This window comes from Equus asinus, chromosome 26 (assembly GCF_041296235.1).
Source record: "Equus asinus isolate D_3611 breed Donkey chromosome 26, EquAss-T2T_v2, whole genome shotgun sequence".
In the NCBI taxonomy this organism is placed as follows: domain Eukaryota; kingdom Metazoa; phylum Chordata; class Mammalia; order Perissodactyla; family Equidae; genus Equus; species Equus asinus.
Window position 1 is genome coordinate 20,174,046 of NC_091815.1, and position 14,726 is coordinate 20,188,771.

Below are 14,726 nucleotides of genomic sequence, written 5' to 3' on the forward strand. Positions count from 1 at the left end.
TAAATCTCTTGATACCCATTATGTTATGTATATCAAGCACAACAGTAAAAATTAAAAACCCCTGTATTTAACATTTTAGGTTTTGGCTTTTGTGATACTTACCTAACATGTACATGCTGTAAAAATAGTTAATGGGAAGTAGCTTGAAATGATGGTTAGCTGTGTTTAATGTTATAATATGTCTGCCTAAACATAGTTTCCAAAATCTTTTTGGCAACTTGAAACCCTAGAAATATGCAAAGTTAAAATTTTAAAAAGTTGATTAATTTGTAGATGATTTCTAAGTTAGATAAAGTACCAAAATATTAATTACTAAGCAAAAGTTTATATACGTTTGACTTCTTATTTTTGTACAGTATAGAGAGACAAAATATATTTGTCTGTTAATAAACATGTTCTTTTTGTCACATGAAAAAACTATAAAGAAACTACGTTTCTAGAAATTGTGAGACGGCATATTCATAAAATTTGCTAGCCTGTTATAGAATCCTGGTATGTGACAGACAAGTCATAATTGTCTACTTACTAGTTTTCTATGTAAAATAAAGAGTGCTGATGGTCAAAAATGATAATCAATATATGAAAATAAAACTACTAAAAATATTAAAGGAAACAACTTTGTATGAAAAGTATGCAAGGAAAGTAGGATGTGTTTTTGATAAGAAAAAGTATACAAGGTATGAAGGATGTGTTTTTGTTAAGGGAAAAAGAGAGCAATTTTGTTCAAAAGTTAGATGACTTGTTGTTCTAGAATGAGAAAGAGGAAAAATATAGGACAAAACCTAAGTGTATATAGAAAGTTGTAGAAGGTTTTTGGAAAAGGAATTTTATGTTGTGTGGTCAAAGCTGGCTAAGACTGAATGGATTTATTTATAGGTTTAAAAAAATGAACTCAATAGTGTACTGATACAAAACTAGAGTTTGGTTTTCTCTGTTAAAACAACAAAGTTTTCTTGGATTATCGGTCTGCTCTTAATAAGAGATTGTAAAGGATTTTTCTTTACCTTTTAAATAATCCGTCTAGGAAACAAAAAATTTGTGTCTTACCAGAATAATATCCTGTACTTAATTTTAACCTTTATCATGTCCTTAACTGTTTAAGACAACCAAGTCTTCTCACTTTTTAAAAGAGCTAGGGTTTTTTACACTTTTGACAATCTTGTCTTCTCAAAATCAAATCCTAAATGAAATCTTCTTGTTGCAGAACTGATCTTGAGATTTCCCAGAGGGCCCTGGAGAATCTCAAAGAATTTGTTCTTTCACCGTGTAAAAAGAGAGATGTTACAAAATAGTTATGTTTATTTAATATGCTAAATAGCATGGGAAGCATTGTCAAATGAGAAGTGAAACTTAAACTTCTTTAGGTTATACCAGTGTGGGTAAATGTTATTATTATAAATACTTCAGAGATTGTATGAAGCTCATATATTTGTCAATACCCTTGTTGCCATGATATCTCTTGGTATAATGTTATCAGTCATAAATCCAGTTATTGTTTTAAAATGTCATATGTCAGAGAAACGACCAAATTTCCTTGTCAAGTGAACTCTTATTAGATCTTTAAACATGGCCTTTTGTCACCCATAGATAGTTTTTGTTTTACTCTGATTATTTCCTGAAGGCATTTACAATCAGCTACCAGCCAAAATGATTTGTCTTCAAAAGGAAAGACTATCTCAGAAACCCACAGGAAGAACTTTGACAGATACTCTGGAGTATAGGCTTTTAATGGCATTGCTTAAATAATTTTGAGACCATACCATTGGACTAAGTAAGAATTTCCAGAACACTAGCAGAGAAGCCAATGAATTCGTGAAACTGCTAACCCAAGATCAAGTGGAATGAGAATTCATTACATGGGATGAAATGAACTGATGAAGGATGATTTTTGTTTTGAACATTGAAAGTTTTTGTTTGGAACATTGCTAGTTCTTTAATATTCCATTCTGGATACAAGGAACCCTTTTCTTCTACTCTTAAGCTGTCTATAACTCACAGCAATTTACTAGATTCTACTTTTGTGAACAAGAATGAAACATTTATCTTTTCTCTCTGACTGATACCTCCAAAATTCAGAAACTCTTATTGAGTCTTCTTATTTTTATGGCAATATAGTTATCTGCAGAAGTTCAATGAGAATCAGTTCTCTTCATAACAGGACATAATTGGAAACACTGGTTATATTGCCAAGGCTTCCACTGGAATGTTATATTTGAGAAAGACGTTTAAAAGCAAATATGATGAGACAGTTTTAAGGAACTAATATTGACTTTATGGGGTCAATGATTACAAAGCTCTCTTGGAAAAACCAGCCTGGCGTTTGACTTTCAGTGTTCTCAGCCTTACAGGTGAGTAAAGAAGCTCATTAGGATATTTTGGGGATCTTGAGAAGAAAGGAATTTTCCCAAATATATATGTATTGAAGGCAAAATCTGGTGATGAATTCTTGGCTTGGCTTCCTGGCCTTGAGAAGCTTCTAAAAGTCTCATCTGAGATTCCTTATTAAAAGTTACGGCAAAGCAAACTTAAAAATGTCTGTGTGGTAAATTGCCATTCTTGCTGCACTGATGTAAACAAGGCCAAATCTAACAAGACCAGACTTATTTTGTACACAAGAATCAAAAGGGGGATGACTGTAGAGAGAAATTTTAAGTGCACCCTTGTGGGCTATTGCATCATAATCCTATCCATTGTCTTCAAGCTATTTTTCACCTCTTGGTAAACTCCATTTTACATTCTACTTTGATATCCGCCTGTAAACTGGACTGGATCCTGCCTCTTGCACATTTTGTCAGTAATTAACATTTACAATTTTTCTCTCATCCTCCTGACTTGGTATCACTGAGAACTAAAATCGCTCTTTTCTCAAAGCCCTGCAAGCTGAAGCTGGCTGACTTGATAGAAATTTCAGATAAATTACCACAATAGATTATGTATGGGCAACCTTTGTGCCTGCTATTGTGTGGGCCACTCAGAAAAGTTCACCAGAACACCCAACGCCATCACTAAAGACATTCAAACTGCAAAAGATGCTCTGAGCCCAACATCTAGAAATCTTCTTGACGGGTTGCCCTCTGGACTTAGAAACTAGCTTCATAGTCTGCTTCAGTCATTAATCTTTGTTTTTCTTTTATTTTCTTAGGAACACCCTACATTAAATACCTGACTGTTTGCATCATCCAGCGAATATCTTTTACTACTAAGTCTCAGCAAATGGATCAGCTGGTCCTTAAGGAACAAAAAGTGACTGAGAAAGAAATGGACTTAGATTACAGGGGAAGGAAGATTGCATCGTCTTTCCTTGAATAACAGGAAGGAATGACAAAGACTCCCCTGAATTAAACTTTAGTCAGGCTCCCCTAAGCCCTCTAGGCCTTGACTTTGGCATCCTTCCATGGGTGGCCTGCATTGCCCAGCTGTAGCAAAAATCTTGATAAGTCAGTTTAGCCAGAATCCCCCACACTCCATATCTGATCAAATTCCTAATCACCCACAATCCCCCAGGTGCTATCTGATCATGCTGGCCTTCCTTAAGCAAGAATCCTATTAGGTCTGTTTAACCAGAATTCCCCTTACCCCTGATGTTTCCTCTCAGTAATTTCCATCCACTGACCTCCACACTGCTCCTTGGCTATAAATCCCCACTTTTACTTGTTGTATTCAGAAGAGCCCAGTTCATACTGAGGTCTAGTGTCACTCTTGCAATAGTTCCTGGATAAAATGTTTTTACTACGTTAACTACGTCTGGTTCTGTTTGTTTTTGGTTTTTTTTTTTCTAACAAATGTAAGTGTTGGGTAGGAAGAGAATTCCTCTGCTCCCTAGGTTCTTCTGGCTGGGCTATCAATTAAATTCACATGAGACAGAATAATAGGAAAAAATCATACAAAGCTTTATAACATGTATACATGGGAGAGACCCAGGAAAACTGAGTAACTCACCAAAATGGTGGAGACTGTTACGTTAAATATCATCTTCAGCTAAAGCCAAAGGAGGATGTTGGGGGTGACGGGGAGTCAGTTATGGGAGATTACCAGAAAAGCACGGTAAACAAAAGTAAGGTTATTGTGCAGATTTAAGTCCTTGCCTTCCCATTGATAAGAGTTTCCAGGGAGGAGACACCTCTCTAGAGGTGGTGGGGGACAGCCACCCACCCAGTGTTCCTGGTACAGAGAGGAAGAGACAATCTTTACAAATGGAGATTTCCCCTGCAAATACAAATGTCTCTAACAAAGGGTAGCTTCTACTTCTACTTGGTTTTCAGAGCTTTTCCCATGTCTGCAGTTTTTAAACATAACAAACTCGCAATAATCCTCATGCCAAAGAGACACATTTTAGGGTGGCCAATTCTGATCCCCCATGCATACGAATTAAGAAATATTATCATCACAAAACAGTGTTGCTCCTGGATTGGAAACAATCACTGGCTACACAGACTGGGAAGATTTCTGTTTGAACCAGTGGCATAGCACCACCACTATCCACCTGACATCCCTTCTTCCATCATCCCCCTCATGGTGTTGTCTGGAGTTTTTTTTCTTGTCATTGACCAAATGACTCACAAAATTGAACTCTAAAGTTTCAGTCGACACATATTTGAAAAGAAACAAGATAATATTTATTCGTTCCCAGCTAACGGAGGACACATTTTGTATCAGACTGACATTGTGATATAGCGTATCTACTTGATTTTGCAGCTTTGGAGAATAATATCTGAAAACAGGTCTGTGAACATTTCTGTGGTCAGTTGCATGCTACACTCCATGCAAATCTGAGCGCCTCCCTTTAAGAGGATCCAGACCTCCTCCGGTTCTCAGGGCTTCGGGGAACCACTTGCCACAGCCCTGCCCTTTCCTTGACCTGTGCCCTGCGGTCTGCAGCAGGCGCGCCTCCTCTAGGCCGGCGGCCTGGGAGGAACTACATTACCCAGATGCGCCTGCGCTGTGCGCCCGCGGCGCTGGACCAATGAAGGCCCTGGAGAGACGCCTTTCCGTGTGGGCGAAAAGCGTGTAGTCAGGAGTTCCGGTGTTTTCCGGGTGTAGCTTTGCGGCATTTTTCGTCGCAAACGTCGTTTCCAGTCTGTCTGCTTGTTCTGGTTCTGAGTGGTTGGTGGAGCCCAGGGTCAAGTGAGCGCGAGACTACGGTAGATGTTGTCCCCTCTGGCCGAGGCGGTTCTGAGGTTCGTCGAGGGCGCCCCTTGGGGTGACCCAGTGCAGGCGGCTGGCCGGGGTGGGCGTGTGGCTGAGCCCGCTGCCCGCCCCGCCTCGCCTACGAGGTTCGACCGTGGCGTTTGCCCTCATGGGCCCGGCACAGGCTGGTGCTGCATCCCCCAAACCCTCACCCCTGGGAACTCCCGCCTCTGAATCCTGAAGACCCGAGCGAGTGGTGCCTGCTCGGTTCGCTGTCAGTCAGGCCCTTCCTTCAGGACTTCGGCGCATTCCTGGGTGGGGTCCCATTTCTGACAGATAAATCGTCTTCAAGGCAGAGGGAGCATCCCGTGCAAAGGCTTGGAAGTGCGGCTGAGTGGAGTATTCGGAGACTTGGGGCCAGTCTCCTACCTCCAGGAGACAGATGGGGAGCGGCCTGGCCGCCTGCGCGGTGCGGCCTTCCTTGTGAGGGCGCTGGTAGCCATGGAGGGTTTTGAACTAAGAGACTTGGTCTGAGATAGGATTTTAAAAGGTTCCCAAAGGCAGCTCAGGGTGGAATGGACTTGGTGGAGGGGTGATGAGAGTAAAAGTGGGAGACCTTGAGAAAGCTACTGCAACAGAGCCCGGGAGAGCACGGTGAGGGCCGGACCGGAGCGGTCGCTGTAGACGGGTGTCGGAGGAAAAGTGCAGTGGGCACAGTTCAAACAGGCGAGGAAGACTTTATTGAAGACCCCTGCAAGAGGGGAGAGAGACCAAACGACTCCACTGAAACAGAAGGGTTTTCAAGTGCTGGAGTGAGCTGGTGGGAAAGTCTTGGAGGACGTTGGATGGGGAGGTCGATCACTGGGATCTGTTGAGCACGTTGAGTTATTCCTGAGTTTGCAGATCTTTTCCTCTGTGATTAAGACTTACGTGTTTTCTAATTGGTACCTATTGAAGTTAGGCTCCTACCCTCCCACAGAGACTGAGAGATAAGGGTGCTGTCTCCTTCGATGTTTATATTTCAGAAAGATGGTTCCCAAGTCCTTGAAAAAGACATTCCCTGGGTTGTAAAACTGGCAAGAGGCTGGGAGGAGATTTACAGACCGTTTAAGGGGCAGAGAGAGAATTTACAACTGCAAATTTCCTAAAGTACCTGCTCTAAGAAAAGGGAGGCCAGGGACCTATAGTGAGGAAGAAACTTGTCCAGAGTTGAGTCAAGCTGAGGGGATGTTAAGCGGATCCTGGCCAGGGGTAGAAGTGATACAATGCAAGTAGACTTTAGGGACAGAGGGCTCTTTAAGGATAGGGGACTCACATCCACCTAGAGGCAAGGCCTACCTTCCCTGCCCCCATTTTTAACTTGTGAACTTCAGAAACAGCATTTATCTCCAAATTGAACAATCACTGTTCCTCTAAATGAGTAATATAGGTAGTCAATTAAAATCGAAAATGCATGGCTTTAACAAGGTAAATTTATGAAAGCACTTAATATTTGGTTCATCTCTTAATACATAACTAAGCAGAATGCTAACATGCTAAAATCGAAAGTCTTAAATAACGTATTCTGTTAAATGTTTAAAGGTGGCTGAAACACACATTGAGAATTTCAAAATCCATCACTTCATTTGCATTTAGAACACTGACAAAAGCCTTTGTTCTGTGGCTAGTGCTAGCATATACTCAGCACTTAATATGTACTACAGTGTTTGATTCCAACACCAGCCCTATGAAGTTGGTTCCCTTACTATCCCATTTTCCAGAAGAAGACACTGAGGCACAGAGAGGTTGAGGTGTCCGAGATCACACAGCTGATAAGGGGCTACACCAATAACTGAGGCTCGTAAGTTAGACATTCAAATGGCGGTCACCTTGCTCCAGAACAGGGATGAGGGGTTGGATGAACCTTTGAAACCCCACCAGGGATGCCCATCGCTCACAGTCGTCTTCTTCTCACGGGGACCTGTGGCTGCAAAAGTGCTTATGGACCACGCACAGGTGAGTAGAGGGTATCTCTGGCCCTCGCCCAACCCGTCTCCCACCCATGTAGCCTCTGGCATTGTGGTATCTTGGAAGTCTGCACCTGCCACCCTCCTGGCCATTGGGATTAGGGCTCCTGGGTTCCCTGAGACTCGGTGTCCTGAACCCACCGCAGGAGTCATATGAGGGGTTTCCATTTCTGACAACCAATAGAATGCTGTGTGGGCAGTATTATAGGCACAGAGATCAGCATTTGCAGATACTTGTAGGTGACACTGAGTTGGCAGGATTCAGGGAACTGCAGGTCTCCGTTGTGTCTGGTGGGAACAGAGGGCAGGGATACAGGAGTCATGCATAGAATGGCTGTCTGAGGAACTGCGCCTCTGTTCTGAGGGTGTTAGGAATCTTGAAACATTTTAGTGGAGGAGGGAGGCACCTGAATCAGGTCTTAACAGACTTCCCCTGGCTGCAGACTGGGGAACAGAAAGTAGTGAGGGGAGAGGGTACTGAATAGTCCTGATGAGTATTGGTAATGACTGGATCAGGGTGTTGGCTGTGGAGGTGGGAGAAACTTACAGCTTCTGGATTTGTTTTTAAAGTAGGTCTGACTATACTTTCTGATGAGGAGGGTAAGAGAGAAAAGAGAGGAGTCACGGATAACTCCAGGGTTTGGGACCTTTGCAGCTGGAAGGAAGGAGATGCCATTAACTGAAATGGGGAAGTATTTTTCAGGACGAGTAATTTTCAGAAGGAATATCAGGAGTTAGGTTTGGATGTATTGAGTCCGAGACGTTCCAGAGACTTCTGAGTAGAGACGTTGAGTGGATGGTAAGATGCATGTGTCTGGATTTGAGTGTAGGAGTTCAGGTTGGAGACATCACAAGGCGGTATCCTGTGTGTGGACCAGGGTAGAGTTGTGAGTCACATTTAGGAGGGGAAATCTTCAGGTTGTGGTGGCAGTGGTACTAAGGGGCAAGGAATGGGAGGGCGAGACTAGAGGACTGGGCCTATTTCTTGAGCACCTGATTGAGATTAGTGAGCATCACAAAGACAGATGAGGGAGAGTAGTGGCTGCGGGGGAAGAAGTGGGTGTCAGGGAGAGGTGGATCCAGCAGATGGCCAAGGCTTCCAAGGGGGAGTGGACATGAGATGGATGTGGAAGCATAGCAGTAATGGACGTGGGATGACAGTGAGGCCAAGGACAGTGCTTACTCTCCCCTCTAAAACCTCACTGGGTTTTTGTGGTGACCATTGTGGAGACTGGAGAGTTTCACACAGGCTGGTGGATAAACTCAGGAGCAAACGGGGGAGTTAGCGAAGGCTGGGAACCAGTAGGGGTGGACATTGGATGAGGCTTTGATGGAAAGAGGAAAGCTGAGATTGGTGAGGGGACAGTGTGTGCAACACAGCAGTGAAAGAGGACTTAAAGTATCTGACACCTGCACGAGGTTCTGGGTGGCCGAGATTGAAGTAAGGAAAAGGCGTGGTGAAGAGGCCTTTAAAGCAGGGCCAGGGGCTTCCCCTGCCAGTGTGGGCCACCAGGGGTCTGGGCAGGATGGAATCCTGCTTGCATTTGCCAGGCTCTTTGTGGATGCTCTCCGTGTGCAGAGTGGCATGTGGGGAGGCCAGGGAGATGCCAGTAGTGTGGGTCAGGGAGTTGGTGGTGGCAGCGGGAGGTCAGAAACGTGAAGGATGCAGTTGACATATCACATGGCATAAGTTTAAGGTGTACAAATGTGTTGCTTTGATACATTATATCTCAATATATTTTTGTTAAATGTGAGAGAGTTTTGTCCACAGAGTGATGTGCTCCAGGGAGAGAGCATGAACAGGTGGTCCTGGGGACTTGGCCCTAAGAGCTTAATGGAGAAAGCTGAGCCTGCGTTTGGCTGTACTGGGAGGCATGATGTGGGGGACCCTAGGGGGATTTGCTGGGAGGAGACGGGATGGGGCCCTTCATGCCTGGCCCGGAGCTTAGATGGCATTTATTTGCCCGCATGCCTCTAGTTATGAGGTGACACAGTCATCAATAAGACCATGAGCAGAGAGGGGGCACTAGTGGCATCTTGCCTTGTATCTCCTAAGAGTTGAGCTGGGGAGGAGGGTGGGCAGGGAGTGGATATTTTGGGGGGAAATGAATAGGCTGAGGGTCCTGATAAGAGAGGCTGCTCAGGGACACCACTCTCCCCATCATGGTAGGGTGATATGACGTTTGAGGATGCGGCTGTTACTATTTGCAGGAGTGGAAGCTTCTTGATGGGACTCAGAGACTCCTGTACTGAGATATGATTCTGGAGAATTTTGCACTTTTGGCCTCACTGGCTAAGTCCCTCACACTCACCCCAGTGTCCTTGACTGCACTGTGTCCTTCCCCATATTGCCAGGGCCACTCTTTCCTTCCTATGGCCAAACTGTAGCTGTTGCTCGCTTCCTGGGTTTTCTTGCATAGGTGCTGTAGGTACCAGGGCTGGGCTGGGTGCACTCTCCTATCCTCTTCCCAAACAGCCCCAGTATCTGCAACCCAGAAGCCTTGCAGGGACTGCGGGGGAATCAGTGGATCCCACTAGACTTGGCCTCGCCCTGGCAAAGTGACCGTGCAGATTCATTGTACCTCTCTGCCCCAGGTTCTGCCCCCTTCCCTCCAGCTGACATTCCCTTGTGCCTGACTGTGCCAAAAATTGCAGGTACCAAATGGTCACTACTTGTGGGGACCTCTTGGCTATTCCTGTAAGACACCTTTCAATGGTTCTTTTTGTAATAGTATTACTTTTCTTTCCTGTGGTCTCGGTCACTCTGCACCGGCGCTGTCCACTCACTTGTCTTTCCCTTAGGACTTGTGTCTTCCCAGATAGACATAATTGTCCCGTTGGAGCTGAGGGGAAAGATGTTAGTGCTGGCAGGGCAGACATGACTCCAGCCACAGCAAGAGGCCCTGGAGGAGGACTGGCCTTGGGAAGTGGAGGATGGCTCAACATGAGGGCTGGGTTCAGATCATACCAGGAACCTCTCTAGGGCCCATCACCATTTTCGTACCAAGGACTGACCATAACTCATTTCTGTCTTTCAGTCCCATTCTTGACATTTTTGTCCCCTTGTCATTTCTACCCTAACTTCTTGGCCAGGGCTAATTGACACCTATCTGGTCTTCAAGTCTCCCCTGTTTCTCTCCACTGCTCCCTCTGAAGTGCTCTCCAACACTGAGCCACACGTGACATGTTGTGAGATGTGTACGTATCCTAAGAAGTCCTTGAACACCAGCTCCTCGGTTGCAGTTGGTCTTTCAGAGTCTGAACACTCTTTAGCACAGCGCGCATGTGCCACCAGCAGACAAGCGCCTGCTGAAAGCCATTTGCGAAGTGAGTTGGAGACCCGGCCTCTCCTTCTTGTGCTACATCCCATCACTGTGTCCTCTCCCCACAGTAGACCTCCCCAGTGTGTCATCTTCCAGGCTCAGTCGCACAGCAGACTCTTCCTTACCCCAGCTTCAGCCCCTTGTCCTCCTCCCTGCCGCCCTCTGTACTCATTCTTGAGGTTGTAAGATACACGTCTGTGATGGGGCCGCCCCCTCCCACCGAAGTCTCCATGTACTTCGCCAACATTTCTCTGCTTTCAGGTTGGTTTCAAATGGAGGATGAGGGGGCACCTTCTCAAGGCGTGTCACAACTCAGGGCTCCCAAGGCAGGTCCAACTACCCAGAAAGCCTACCCTTGTGGGATGTGTGTCCCAGTCTTAAAGGACATTTTACTCCTGACTGAGCACCAGGGAATATGCCCCGGGCAGAGACTGCACATGTGTGCGGCCTATGGGAGATAACTCTGGTTCATTACAAGCATCCCCCAGCACTGGAAGCAGCACAGTGGAGAGAAGCACCTCAGAAGGGATGACTATGGGACTGCATTTGTTAAGAGCCGCGGAGTCCACATGTCAGTGAATCCCTTTGCATGTGGATGGTGGGAAGAGCCCCTGGCCAGCTTGAGCCGTGTCCAGCACCAGGCCACATAGAGCCATGGGATTCCGCACAGAAGCACCATGTGCAGGAAGGCCTTTCACACTGTAGTCAGATCTTGTGAATGTAGAGAGATGTGGGAAACTCTTTAGTCACAAAAATCACACTTGTTCAGCACCAGAGAATCCACCCTAGAGAAAGGACTGAATGTGGGAAGTTCTTTAGCCAAAGCTCTTACCTTATTGCATAGTAGAGATTTCACATTGGTGAAAGGCCGTGTGAGTGCATCTAATGTGGGAAGTTCTTTAGCCAAAGCCCCAGCCTCATTCTACACCAGAGAGTTCACTCTGGAGCGAACCTTTATGACTGCAGCGAATGTGGGAAAAGCTTGTGCCACAAAGACACACTTGTTTAGCACCAGAGAATCCACACTGGAGAAAGGCCTTCTGAGTGCAACAAATGTGGGAAATTTAGCCAAAGCTCCAACCTCATTGTACAACAGAGAGCTCACTCCAGAGCATGGCCTTATGAGTGCAGTAAACATGGGAAAGCTTTCTGCCTAAAATCCATACTCGTTCAGCACTGGGGAACCCATAGTGGAGAAAGGCCTTAGGAGTTCCATGAATATGAGGACTTCTTTAGCCACAAGCCTGGCTCCATTAACACTGGAGAGAAGCAGTGTAATGACTAAGAAAGAGTCAATGGCCTTTGCTCACTCACCATCAGAAAATTCACACTGGAGAAAGGCCTTAGGAGTACAGGAAGTGTGCCATCTGCTTGTTCAATGTAATGGCTGACGTCAGAGGGAAGCTCTGAGAGTTGCCTCTGTGAGCTAGCCTTCAGCCAAAAGTTGAGCCTCACACCGAACGTCCATACTGCAGAGATGCTATATGTGTGTCAAGTATGTGGGAAAGTATTTAGGAGCTGCACTGCACTTTGTCATCAGCCCAAGGCCCTTGCCTGATTTTGAGCATTGCCAGTACCTGTGGAAGAAGCCATGTCACTTCACCAGTTGGCAAGGGTGTATCAGGCCACCCAACATGCTCAGTGAACACAGACCTCTGTGCTCTTTATCCCATTCCCTGGAGGGAAATCATGAGTGGTCTAAGCATAATTATAATTGATACATGAACACTGGATATAAATGATACAGAGTTGGGGGTGCCTGTAGCATGCTAGTGGGAATGTGCCACATCTAAAGGTTTTTTTTCACAAATATTCTGGTCTGTTCACTGTAACTCTGATGACAAGGGTGTAGTTTTTCTTAAGACCTTCAGATTTACGTCTCTCTTAAGGCCAAGGTCAATGGCAGAGCAAATAACCTGGAGGTATTCTGGATTCTTAAAGCCTGCCTGGGCTGTTCACCTGAAGGCCACTGCTGTGTAGGCAGGAAAATGGAGAATGGGAGGAAATATTTTAATGTAGTCCAGACATAAGACTTGTGGCTCATGTAGAAACGTCCTTCTTTGCTTGCTAGTCTTTGCTTCCATTGCAACAAGGCTGCCCCTCCCAAGCCATGAGGAAAGTTATGGTGGAGTCAATACAGGTTTGCCAGATTGGGTGTTTCAAGAGGAGTGGGAGATCCAGATTTTTACATGAAACTATTTTTTAAAAGCATTATTGAGATATAATTAATGTAAACTCTGTATACTTAAAGAATAAAATGTGTTTTCCCCCAACTTTACTGAGGTCTAATCGACAAATAAAATTGTGTATGTTTAAAATCTACAACATGATGATTTGATATACGTATACATGTGAATGATCACTGCAATCAAGTTATTTAACACGTCCATCTCCTCACATAGTTACTTTTTTAACTTTTTGGTGAAAATGCTTAAGATATACTCTCAGCAAGTTTCAAATATGCAGTGTGGTATTATTAACTATAGTCACCATGCTGTACATTAGATCCTCAGAACTTACTCATCTTTTAACTGAAAGTTTGCACCCTTTGATTAACATTTCCCCATTTCCTACACCCCCCACTCCCAGCCCCTGGTAACCACCATTCTACTCTGTTTCTATGAGTTCGACTTTTTTGGATTTCACATGTAAGATCATGCAGTATTTGTCTCTGTCTGATATTTCAAATAGCATAATACTCTCCAGGTTCATTTATGTTGTCACAAATTGCAGGATTTCCTTTTTTATGGCTGAATAATGTTCCATTATATGTATATATACCACGTCTTCTTTTTCCATTCATCCATTGATAGACATTTAGGTTGTTTCCGTAGCTTGGCTGTTGTTAATAATCTTGCAATAAACAAGGGAGTTCAGATATTTCTTTGAGATACTGATTTTGTTTCCTTTGGATATACCCAGAAGTGGATTGCTGGGTCATATGGTAGTTCTATTTTTAATTTGAGGAAGCTCTATATTGATTTCCAGAGTGGCTGTACCAATTTACACTCCCACCAACAGTGTACCAAGGTTCCCTTTTCTCCACATCCTCTCCAGCACCTGTTATCTCTTGTTGTTTTTTTTTATAACAGACATCCTAACAGCCGTGCGGTAATACCTCATTGTGGATTTGATTCGCATAATGATTAATGTTGTCAAGCACTTTTTCATATACTCATTGGCCATGTGCATATCCTTCTTTGGAAAAATGTCTATTCAAGTCCTTTGCCCAATTTTAAGTCTCATTAGGTGATTTTGTTCTTTAGCTGTATGATTTGTTATATATTTTAGATATTAACTCCTTATCAATATATGGTTTGCAAATATTTTCTCCCATTCTGTAGGTTGCCTTTTCATGCTGTTGATTGTTTTATTTGCTATGCAGAATTTTTTTAGTTGGAGGCAATCCCATTTGTTTATTTTTGCTTTTGTGGCTTGTGCTTTTGTTGTCATAGCCAAAAAATCATTGCCAAGACCAATGTCAAGAAGATTTTTCCCTACGTTTTCTTGTAGTTTTACAATTTCAAGTCTTACATTTAAATCTTTACTCCATTTCAAGTTAATTTTTATTAGTGATGGAAGATAGGGTTCTGTTTTCATTCTTTTGTGTGTGGATATCCAGTTTTCCCAACACCATTTACTGAAAAGCTATCTTTCCCTCATTGTGTGTTCCTGGTGCCCTTATGAAAGATTAGTTGACTGTACGTGTGTGGATTTATTTCTGTGCTCTCTATCTGTTCCATTGGTCTATGTGTCTGTTTTTTATGCCAGTACACACTGTTTGGATTACAATGAATTTGTGAATAGTTTGAAATCAGTATGTGTGATGCCTCCTGATTGTTCTTCTTTCTCAAGATTGCGTTGGTTATTCAGGGTCTTGTATGGTTCCATGTGAATTTTAGGATTGTGTTTCTATCTGTAAAAAATGCCATTGGAATTTTTAAAGGGATTGCATTGAATCTGTAGATAGCTTTGGGTAGTACAGACATTTTGAAAATATGAATTCTTCCAATCCAAGAACACAGGCTATCTTCCCATATATTTGTGTCTTTTAAATTTTCTTTCATCAGTTTCTTGTAGTTTTCTATGTACAAGTCTTTCACCTCCCTGATTAAGCTTATTCCTAATCACTTAATTATTTTTAATGCCATGGTAAATGGGGTACTTTCTTAATTTCTCTTTCAGATAGTTCATTGTTAGTATATAGAAACACTCTTCAATTTTGTGTGTTAATTCTGTATCCTGAAATTTTATTGAATTCATTTATTAG